Source organism: Elephantulus edwardii, unplaced genomic scaffold (genome assembly GCF_000299155.1).
Source record: "Elephantulus edwardii isolate Elephantulus edwardi_28Jun2011 unplaced genomic scaffold, EleEdw1.0 scaffold00006, whole genome shotgun sequence".
Taxonomy (NCBI): Eukaryota; Metazoa; Chordata; class Mammalia; order Macroscelidea; family Macroscelididae; genus Elephantulus; species Elephantulus edwardii.
This window is the reverse complement of record NW_006399756.1, coordinates 24595315-24606825: the sequence shown is the minus strand read 5'-3', so window position 1 is coordinate 24606825 and position 11511 is coordinate 24595315.

Here is an 11511-nt window from a genome sequence, read left to right as displayed (position 1 = left end):
AAAAAAAAAATACTGAATGTATTGTGGACCATGAGAACAATAAATGCATCCGTTCTGGGAAAAGCACAGTCAGAAGGTTCTTCACAAATAAGGATGATGAGATTTCACATCCCTTACTTTAGGCACATTGGCAGGACGGTACCCATCTCTGACAAAGGACTTTATACTTTTCGTTATTGTTGTTGTTAGGTGCCATCGAGTTGAATGTGACTCACAGCGAAGAATACCAGAAGGATGTTCGCTTATGTTTTTACTTTATGAACAACAGATCTGAACTCAGTCCTATCCTATACCATCTTATCATCTCACTATCAATCCATCCCATTGAGGGTTTTCATCTCTTTCTCTGACCCTCCTCCTTTCCTAAGATGATGTTCCTTTCCGAGGAATAGCTCCTATCAATGTGACTGAAGTAGGTGAGATGAAGCTTCACCATCTTTGGCCCTAAGGAGCACTTCTGGTGCCAAAAAAAGAGCACGACTCCCACAGAGGACGGCTGACATCGTGGTCGGCACCTTGAGCTAAAACATAATGATTATAAGGATGTTGCAGCAGAAGCAGTGTTTCTTTCTGCTTATACTCAGGGTCACTCTGAATCAGACTGACTTGAAGGCCTCTAATTATAACAACAATAATAAAATTGCTCTTACACTTTTGACACAATTTGATGTTCAAAGTGCGCTTGACAGCCTCTTGGTGAAACTAGTTAGGTTTTTAGTTTCATAATTTCTTTGTGTTAGACATTATTAACAAGAGGCCTTGTTACACTGTGTACCAGATACTACTGATGGTTTGTTCTCTATCTTATCTACTTCTGGGTCATAGTAGACATTACCTGAACATCCTCATAATTCCCTGCTATAAATGCCTTGACAGATTTCTTTGGTGGCAAGGGAATTGTTGGGTGCCATTGAGTAGAGTATGATGCGTAGCAATCCTGTGAACAATGCATCTGAGCCCTGCTCTACCTGTCATCTTCACAGTCTCCGACATACTTGAGCTCACTGCCGCAGTCACATTATGTTGATTCATCTTGTTGGAGGTTTTCCTCTCTTTCAACATTCCTCCACCTTTCCAAGCATGGTGTTCCTCTCCGAGGAATATCTTCTTCTAACAACATGCTCAAAGTATGTGAGGTGAAGCTTTATCGTCTTTGCCTCCAAGAGCAAGTTTACCTGTTTATTATTCTTTTCACAGTCCATGGGATAGTCAGTGCTCTTCTCCAACACCATAACTCAAAGGCATCAATTCTTCTGTCATCCTCATTCACCGTGCAGCTCTCAGATGTATAACAAGTGATTGGGAAGACCATGACCTGAATCAGATGCACCTTAGTTCTCACTCTGACATTATTGTTCCTCAGTGGTTTGGAGAGGTCCCTGACTGCACATTTTTCCAGTGTAATCTGTCTCCTGGTCTCCTGACTGCAGATACAAACTAAGGAGCCAAGTAAGCTGAAGCTGTTGACAGTTTTAATCTTTTCTCCCTTTGTCATTATGTTGCTCATTACTCCAGTGGTGATAATTTTTTGTTTTCTTAATGTTGAGATGTAATCCATATTGAAGACTATGTTTTCTTTTTCAGTCCCCAAGGGGTTTTATTGGACATAATGGAATGGGAATCAGGGGCTGTGCCTAGAACAAGGTGTTGGGTGCCTTGGTGGTGAACTTATCGCCACTTGTGCTGGTGATGCAGGACATGGTGGGACAGTGGGAACTTGTTCTTGGAGTCCTGGATCTGTTTGATTGTGGGCTGGCTGCACTTGCTAGCTGTAATCTCCTCCGCCTTCATGATCTGGATGGAGTAGGTATGGGCATGATGCCTAGTGCCTGTGTTGTGGTAACCCTGAGTGACGTTGTCTACCGAGGTCAGGTCCTGGTACACCTGGGACACGTTGTGTGTCATAGCACAGTCAGATGCCAAAGTTCTTCACACAAAAGGGGGACTTCTTGAACCTCCCCACAACACAAAAACTCCCCAGAAGACTCATCTTCAGCTGTGACACATAGTACTAGAGGCAGGACTTGGAAAGGACATGGTTGAGGGGATGAAGAAGCACATGCAGTGAAACGATGGTATCTGACACTTGGGGGTGGGCACCACCTTATACTCACGAAGTGTCCCAGAGGCTTCATGGCAATCCTTCAGCGCTTGCCTCGACCTACTAAAGGCTGAGGACTATCTTCTCTGATCTTCTGCACCAAGTGTTTCAAGTCTCCCTCCTTTCCAGCAAGCAAGGTTGTGCAGGGGTTAGAAGACAACCTAAAAATACTAGAAATTCAGTAGCCACAGGGGAAACCAAGTTTAATTTGCTTGATAAACATTCCAGGTTCATTCTTTATTGTGAGACAATTGTGCACTGCGTTTTACAAGACAGAAATAGAACCTAAGGAGGGATCGAATCACAGTTTTCAAAGTGTAACTCCCTTAAGAAAGTACTCTTCAAGGGCAAGTCTCCATTCCCTGCCCCTCTTCTCTGCTTCATCCTTTACATTTTCTGGGATCACTTCTCAAATGAACTGGATTGTCTTTGTTTCAGTTTGTTTTGTGGGGATCCAAGGTCTATGATGTGTTAACACAAATGCCCCTACTCCTGAGTTTTTGTATTTATGAATTCATGATATTTCATCAAATAGTCCCTTTCTACTAATCAACAGAAGTCTTCATTTTGAACCTCTTCGTCACTTAGAAGTGTATCTGATTCAGGCCATGGTCTTTCCGATCATTTGCTACGCATCTGAGAGATGACCAATGCATAAGGATGACAGAAGAAGAACAACTGATGTCTTTGCGCTTTGGTGTTGAAGAAGAGTAACCCATATGCTGCCAGAAGAACGAACAGATATGTCTTGGAGAAAATGCAGCTCCTTCGAGGCAAAGATGACAAAGTTTTGCCTCACATACTTGGTGTATGTTGCTAGGATAGGCTATTTCTTGGAGAGGGACATCGTTCTTGGAAAGGCGGAGGGTTGTCAAAGGAAAGGAGGATCCTCAACCAGGTGGGTTGACACAGTAGCGGACTCTAGTGTGTCAGGAAGTGTGAGGATGGTGCAGGCTAGGACAGGTTCAGACTCCCCAGTCTCTAACAACAACGTCATTTATGGCAGAATGCTTTACAGGCTGTGCCGTTAACCAAAAAGTTAGTGGTTGGAATCCACCAGCCGTTCTGATGGAAGGTCTCCTTCTGTGAAGACTTGCAGCCCCTGAAGACCAAAGGAAAGTCACTAAGAATTGATATTGACTTGGCATCAATGGGCTAAAAGACCTCCTTCTGGTTATTTCCTGAAGAAATCTAGTTATCCTATCCTACTTCTGAGGGTTCTCAAGAGCTAGAGGTGATTTTTAAGTGAGCTGATGATCAATCTTTACTTATTGTGAGTCAAAACTTTTGCATTATGACAGTATTTTTAGAAAGTAACTTGGCGATATGTTTTAAAAGCATCAATGATATTCCTACCTTTTGACCCACTAATTGTACTTCTGGGAATTTATTTAAAAGGAATTCATATCACCACAGGCATATGTATTAAAGGTATAAATATTCATTTCAGGATTTCTTATAATAACTGAAAAAAAAACCATGGAAATTATCTAAATGTCCATCAACAAGGCTGGTCAGTTGTATTAGAATTAATGAATTAGTTATAAAATAATGTAGTTAGAGAAGATAACTCTGACAACTAAGATTTGGCAAAATAGAAAATGGAAAGAAAGTGTGTGTGTGTGTGTGTGTGTGTGTGTGTGTGAAATTCCTACATAGTTGTCCATGTCCCTGTTCATACATACTATTTAGCACAGAGTTAAGTATAGCTTGAAAACAATTGCTAAATGGCTCAGGTTCAAGTTCTCACCAAAGAAAAGTATTACTTACCACCTTTGGAATCTGTTGCTTTTGTACAAGAATTTAGATCAAGGCAATGTCAAATAATGATAAACATTATGAAGTATTATTAACCTTTGTTTCTTCCTTTCTCCAATAAGATGAACTGATAGAATAAGTAAGAAAGACTATCACTTCTTTACCATGCGCTTGAGAATCTTTACTTCTGAATGGTGTCGTTAAAAAAAGATGCAAACAAAAGGAGAAACTGGTCCTTAAGGGTTGATGGTATTTGCAAAAGTTAACGTTGAAGGCAGACCAATTCTAGACTTCTTTTCTTCTGACTATCAGCGAAAGGCTTAGTGTTCTTGTGTGTAAATGGAGTCATGTGATTTTTCCATTAGTCCTTGACTTTTGTACAAATCAAATGAAAAGAAATTCATAGAAGGTCTCTGTACATTACAAGTCTGGTCCCCAAAGAGCTAATAGACAGTTTAAAAGAAAAAGAACAAGTGATCAACTGTGTAGCCTGACTGATAATCGAGAGAGGTCAAGGGTATAAATTCTTCCAGGAAGGAATGCTATCTGATAAAGGAGATGCAGGCTATTGGCTGCTCTGCTGATAGGATCTAAGGGATGAATGTCTCATCAGGACATGGTCGCAGATCAGCTAGATGTGTCTGATACACAGTTCCCTGTCCTCAAGTGTGACCAAGCTCATTCATTGTTCCTGTACCACGGAAGAGGATTCAGACAGGAAGATCTAGAGCTGCCAACTGGAGCTTTATTGCCTTCCATCCTCATTTTTCAGCCTCAGTGAACTCACTGCCTACCTTACCACTTAACTGTGTTCTATCCAAATAGTTCCTCTCTCCTAGAGCCAGCCAGTGGAAGTCCAGCATTTAGAAGAAAGCGTACAGAGTTCCGACAATCCTCTGCAGGCACTGGGTGGGAATAGAAAAAAGCCCTCTCTGCATACAGCAGATGTCCAAGAAGTGCTTTAAACAAATAGATTTGGTAATTCAAAAGGTTGTAAAAAATCAGCCCAAGTTTCAAATTGTGAGTTAGTAGTTTAAATGTAGAACAATATTATTCTCAAGCTTCCTCTGACATGCTATGAATACACACACACACACACACACACACACACACACACACACACACGAAATAGTAGTATAGACATAAAGTTTATTGTTGTAAGATTTTTATATTCAAGGTCTTCGTGTAGCCATTAACTTGCTTTTATGTACAAGTCACTTAGGCACTCTATATTCCTTTTAAAAATGATGACATTTCTGTAGATTGTCATTAACGTCTCTCTCAGCTCTAAAATTCTGGAATTGTACATAACCCTGATTTTAAAAATTAGGAAAGTTAATGGAGTTGTGTATATATGTGTGTTTCCACATGGCTTTCACATCAAAGGGAAGGATCCATTTAAGGATTGAGTGACTCAATCCTTAAAAAATCTCCCAGTGTGTATACATATTTATATATACTAATATGGCTCTAGTTAGCCTAGTGATAAGGAGTTGTGCTGTCAACCCAAAGGCACATGGTTTGGATCTACCAGCTTCTTTACAGGAGAAATATGAGCAATTTCTTCCCCTATGAGTTAAAGTCTATGCTAATGATTCAGCAATGAGTAGGTTCCGATTTGAAGGCACATGGAAACAAAAATAACATATATATGTACACACACAGAGTCACAGAGAGAGCAAGAGTGAGAGAGAGAAAGAGAGAAAATAGAGGGTGTTCTTTCTAATGGTAGGGACTTGCACTACCAACCCAAGGGTAGGGAGTTTGAATCCTCTACCTGCTCAAGAGGAGAAAGATTAGTAATTTCCATTTATTCCATTTACAACCTCTGAAAACCCACTGTTGGCTCAGCTATGAGTTGGCTCCAACTTCACAGCACATAACAACACCACCACCGTTACATACACATAAATAAAAAGGCATGTTGCACTGGGAAGATTTGCTCTCAAAGACCTTTCCAAAGTACTAGAGAGGAATGATGTCAGTTTAAAAACTGAACTATACAAAAAAACAACAACAAAACAAAACTGAACTATATCTGATACAAGCCATGGTATTTTCAATTGTTTCCTGTACATCTGAAAGTTCAACAATGAATAAAGATGACAGAAGAAGGATCAATGTCTTTGAATTGTAGTGTTGGAGTAGAGTGTCAAATACTCCATAAACAGTCAAAAAGAAAAGTCTGTCTTGGACAAAGTGCAACCAGGATATTCCTTAGAGACAAGGATGGTCAAACGTGGTCTCACAGACTTCGAGCATATTGTCAGGAGGGGCCAGTCTTTGGGGGAAAAATACCTTCTTGGGAAAGATAGACGACCAGAGAAAGAGAGAAATATGCTCTTCAAGGTGGATCGATACAGGATGATAACGATAGACTCAAGCATGAACATAGTCCAGGACAGGGAAAAGTTTATAACATTGTTGTTCATACAATTGCCATGAGTTGTAGTTGACTTGTCAGCACCTGTGATGCTGGAAGCTACACCACTTGTGTTTCAAAAGCCAGCAGGATCAGCCATGGTGGACAGGTTCTAGCAGAGACCTCAGATTCAGACAGACTAGGAAGCAGGATTGGCCAGCTACTTGTGAAATAACAGGCTTTGAAAATCTTATTCACAGAGGAACATGAGCAGATAAAAGATGGCACAGAGTAGGACAGGGTTCTGATCTTATGTTCAAAGGATTGCTGTGAGTTGTACTCATCTTGACGGCATCTAAAACCAACAATAATACACTTTCTTTCTCTGTCTATGTGTGTGTGTGTGTAATCTCCTACTGTGCAATTAACTGCTTCTGAAAAGCTGCTTGAGGATCAGCTATGGTTTGATTCTGACTCAATGGCAAAAAACAAAATTTATCTATACATACTTATCTGTATATATATATATATATATATCAGAACATTTTAATGAATATAGTTTCACTTTGCAGAAAAGTAAAGAATGCAATTAATCTTATCTCTGCTACTTCTTGGCTTAAAATGATTTCTTTCATGTCTTCTTTCTATCCCTTCCAGCCCTCTTTTCATTTTAATAATACTCTCAACCAGAATTAATCTTGTATCTCATTGTAAGGAAGTCAAAGTTAGAGTCTGCAACAATTTAACTTTAGGTAATCTCTTAACTTTTCTGTATTGCTAGAAATAACCGTAATGTTGTTGTTGTTGTGTACTGTAGAGTCGGAACTGACTCATAGCTGACCCTCTGGCAGGTTTTTAGAGGTAAATAATTACACAGAAGGAGATCGTCCATCCTTCTCTCAGGCAGAGCAGCTGGTGGCCTTGAACTGCATGTTTTTGAGATTGCAGCGCAGCTTCTTGTCACTAGACCACCAGAGCTAGCTAGGTGATGCAAATGGTTAATGTCCTTGACTGCTAACTAAAAAGGGAGAGGTTAAAGGTCTTCACAGAAAAATCTCAGAAGAGATTATTTTGAAGCACTCGTCATTTAAACCCCTATGGGCCATAACTCTTAAAATTGTGTTGTCTTTGTTGTAAGGACTTCCTCCTCTCATTGCCTTGAATTGGTAGTGACTCACAGCTGACCCTCCATCAGGTTTCTAAGACAGCGATTTGCTCAGGAGGAGACTGTAGGACCTTTTAACTGCTGGTGTTCAGGCAGGGGAGCTCGTCTGGAGGGAAAGATAAAGACTTTGAAACGGGAGCAGGTTCAATGTTTTGTGCTTATCAGGCATCCAGGTAGTAACGTGTTGCAACCCGTTGGAAATTTCAAATTGTAGCTCACGGAGAAGTCCAGGCTAAGGATTTAGATTTGTAGGACCACCCACATAAACAGAAATTGCACATCTTGAAACAGGTTACCCACTAATGAAAATGTGCTCTGTGGTGAGAAAAGTGTAAGAAAAAGATAGGACTACTGTCTGTGTGCACTGATTTTTAAAGAATGTTGTTATGTACCATCAAGTCAAAAGTGACCCATAGCCGATCCACCACAGGGTTTTCAGAGGCTGTAAATCTCATGAGAGGAGATTGCCTATCCTTCCAAGGAACAGCTGGTGGATTCAAACTGTGTACTTTTGCACTGGCATGGTGACTCCCTCCTAACCGCTAAGCCACCAGAAAGAAAAGGAACCAGTAGGAAATTCTGAGGAACAGTAGTTTAAGATTTAGAAGAAAAGAAGAGGGTAGCTTTATGAAAGCTCAAGGAGCAAGGTTTCCAAAAGGGGATTCTCAAGATAGTCATGCTATGTAGACTTCAAAACAGGTAAAGGTTGGGGAAAACATCATTGCATTTGACAATTCAAAGCCTATTTCTTTCTTTTGAGAGAGAAGTCTTGGGGGAAGTGCTATGAGAAAAAACAATACTTCAGTGGGCTAAGGGATAAATCTGAGGTGAGAAATAAGAGGTAGGGAATGTGGATTACAATCTCAATATGTTGTCTGCTGAGTAAATGAAAGTTATAGCATGAAAAGAGAGAGGCAAAGAGAGAGGGCGAGGGTGAGAGTGCGAGTGAGCCTGAACTGAAAAGGGGAACACAACAGACATCATTGAAATATACCAAAAGTCAAAGTATTGTCAGCATATAACTTCTATCAGAATTTTAATCTGTGTGTCACATTATAGGGTAGTCTTTAAAGCAGTGGTATAAAATGAAGTTTTCTCTGGAAAACAAGTTTTAAATTACTGTGCTAAGGTTCAGAATTTCTCAGGATTAATACTAAAATAGCTACTTAGTAAATACCAGAAAGGCTGTACATTTAGCACGTTGCTATGGGACCCTGTCTCTCTGAAACTCAAACAATCAGAAGCTAGAGAACTTTATTAATCAACCCATCGTTTTGTCTGCATGGTGCCAGATAGCTGTGCTGACTAATTTTCTCACTAGATTGACTCAATTGAATATTGGTGGCGGTGGGAGTTATCAGGCCCCAGGTGTTTAAAAAGGGTATTACTTACTACAACTGTACTATATGATTAGACTTTACTCATCCACAAAGGCGAGATTAAATACGTGCATATAATTTATATGTTTCTGTTAGGTACTGTTGAGTCAACTTTTACTTATAACCCCATGTGATGGCATAGAACAGCCCCATAGGGTGTTCTAAGCGGTAATCTTTGCAGAAGCATATCATCAGGTCTGTGGTGTGAAAGGTCTATCATTAGAAATGTCTTTCCTAGCCAATGATTAAGTGTTTATTCTATGCTGAAATATTTATTATAATAAATAGAGAAGATTAGAGTGGGGTACAAGCCCCACCCTAGTAGAGGTTTATATAAGGCTCCTGGGACTTCAACCCTAGTTCTCTTTTTGGGACACCTGCTTTCCAGCTCCGCTGCAATGTATGGTCTTCAATGCTCACCAGTCAGTGACAATGGCCTGCATACTTAGTCACCTGAGTCATTCCTCTGACAGATCTGAGTCTTTGGGAGACCTTGCAACAAACCACTGAAACCCAAGGGGCACAGAGGAGTGAGGGACCTGAACAAAGGAGGGACTGTTGATGACACAAATCATGGAGTTATATAAAAGAATCAAACATTTGGAACAATGCTGGCTTGGCACTTCTTACAAGTGGTTTGCTACAAATCCTAACAGAATGAATTATGAATACGCCAGATCTTTCTCCTTTGGAGTTGCTGGGTGGATTTGGATAAAAGTGGAGTGCTTAGAAATACCATTTGACCCAGCAATGCAATTCCACTACTGGGAATTTACCCTAAAGAAACCATAACTGCCACCCAAGCAGATACATGCACACCTATGTTTATTGTGGCTTTTTTCGCAATAGCAAAGAGCTGGAAACCACCCAAATGCCCATCAACAAATGAATGGGTAGAGAAGCTCTGGTAGATTCACACAATGGAATGCTATGCTGCATTAAAAAACGAGGAACTTATGAAATATTATGCAACATGGGTGATCCTGGAGGACATTATGCTGAGTGAAATATCTCAGTCACAAAAGGACAAATAATGCATAGCACCACTGTTGTAAAACGGGACTGACATCGGGGTTGAAGGAAGGCAGAGAAGGAGGGGAGGAATGAGGTATACAACATTGAAACAGATGAGGGAGAGCACTGTTTAAAGGGGTCATATGATTGAGTTTTATTATCATTACAGGAGTCCAGAGTGAAAGCTGCACAGTGGAATGGACTTGGGGGACGGATTACATTAAGAGTGAATGAGTTTTACTTTTCAAGGAGAAGAGTGAATTGGGGAAGGATGGGGGCAAGGAGAAAAGTTCAACAATGAATGACTGAAAACCCTAAGTTTCTATAAACTTTCATTAAAATGAATTAAAAAAATGCATATAAAAAAGTGGAGTGCTCACATTTGTACCATTGTGGCTCTTTACTTTGCATATATATGCTGTTATGTATTATAAAGCACTAATGAGAATTCATCACAACCCCCTATGGAGTTTCTAGGCTGTGAGTCTAAACAGGAAGAGGCTGTTGCTCATTTGTCTCCTGCTGTGTCTCTGGTGGGTTCTAACAGCTGACCTTCCATTGACCAGTCCAATAAGCTTACCCTGCAATGCCGTGAAGGAGTGCTGTGTGTGCACATGTGGTGGTGTTCTTAGGTGCCAGTGAGTCACAGTTAATTCATAGCTGACTGTCTAGCATATTTTCAGAAGCTGTAAATCCAATGGGAAGAGATTGTTCACTGTCCTACAGTGGAGCAACTGGTGGGTTTTAACCACTTGCCTTTGTGGTAGCTAAACTCTTTACCCACCAGGCCATCAGAAACCCATATATATGTAAGCAAATGCATGTGTATATATATGTGTGTGTGTGTGTGTGTGTGTGTGTGTGTGTGTGTGTGTATTGTTGTTGTTGTGTGCCATCAAGTCAGAACCGATCCATAGCTGACCCTCCAGTGGGTTTTCATAGGCAGCAAATCTCATGAGAGGAGATTGCCTGTCCTTCCCCTTCAGAGTAGTTGGTGGATTCGAACTGCGTGTCTTTGGGATTGCAATGCAGCTTCTTACCACTAGGCCACTACAGTTCTCCAAGGGATTAATTATTGTTGTGTACCACTTGTGTGGTACAACACAACCTATGTGTTGTGAATTGGAATGGACCCATAGCTGACCCTCCGGCAGATTTTGAGAGGCAGTAAATTGTATGGGAGGAGACTGCACAGCTTTCTCCTGTAGAGCAGCTGGTGAATGAGAACTTTATGCCTTTGCATTGGCAAATAATTCCTTACAGCCAATCTACCAGTAATCTACACATTAGGGAGCTCCGGGGGTCTAGTAGTAAGAAGCTGCACTACAATCAGAAAGGCACGCAGTTCCAATCAACCTGTTACTCCACAGGAAAAGGATTGGCAATCTCCTCCTGGGTGATTAACTACCTCTGAAAACCTTCAAGAGGGTCAGCTGGGTTGGTTCCAACTCGTTGATAGTATGAAATGTTTTGTTGTTGTTGTTATGTGCCGTCGAGTCGTTTCCGACTCATAGCGACCCTATGCACAACAGCCCTAAACCCTGCTCTATCCTCCACCAACTGCACTGCCTCTGACACACTCATCCCGATTACCCCAGTCACTGAATCGATCCATCTCATAGAGGGTCTTCCCCTCCTGCGTTGTCCCTTCACCCTCCCAAGCATGATGTCCCTCTCCAAGGACCCGTCCCTCCTGGCAACATGTCCAAAGTATGTCAGACGAAGCCCCAGA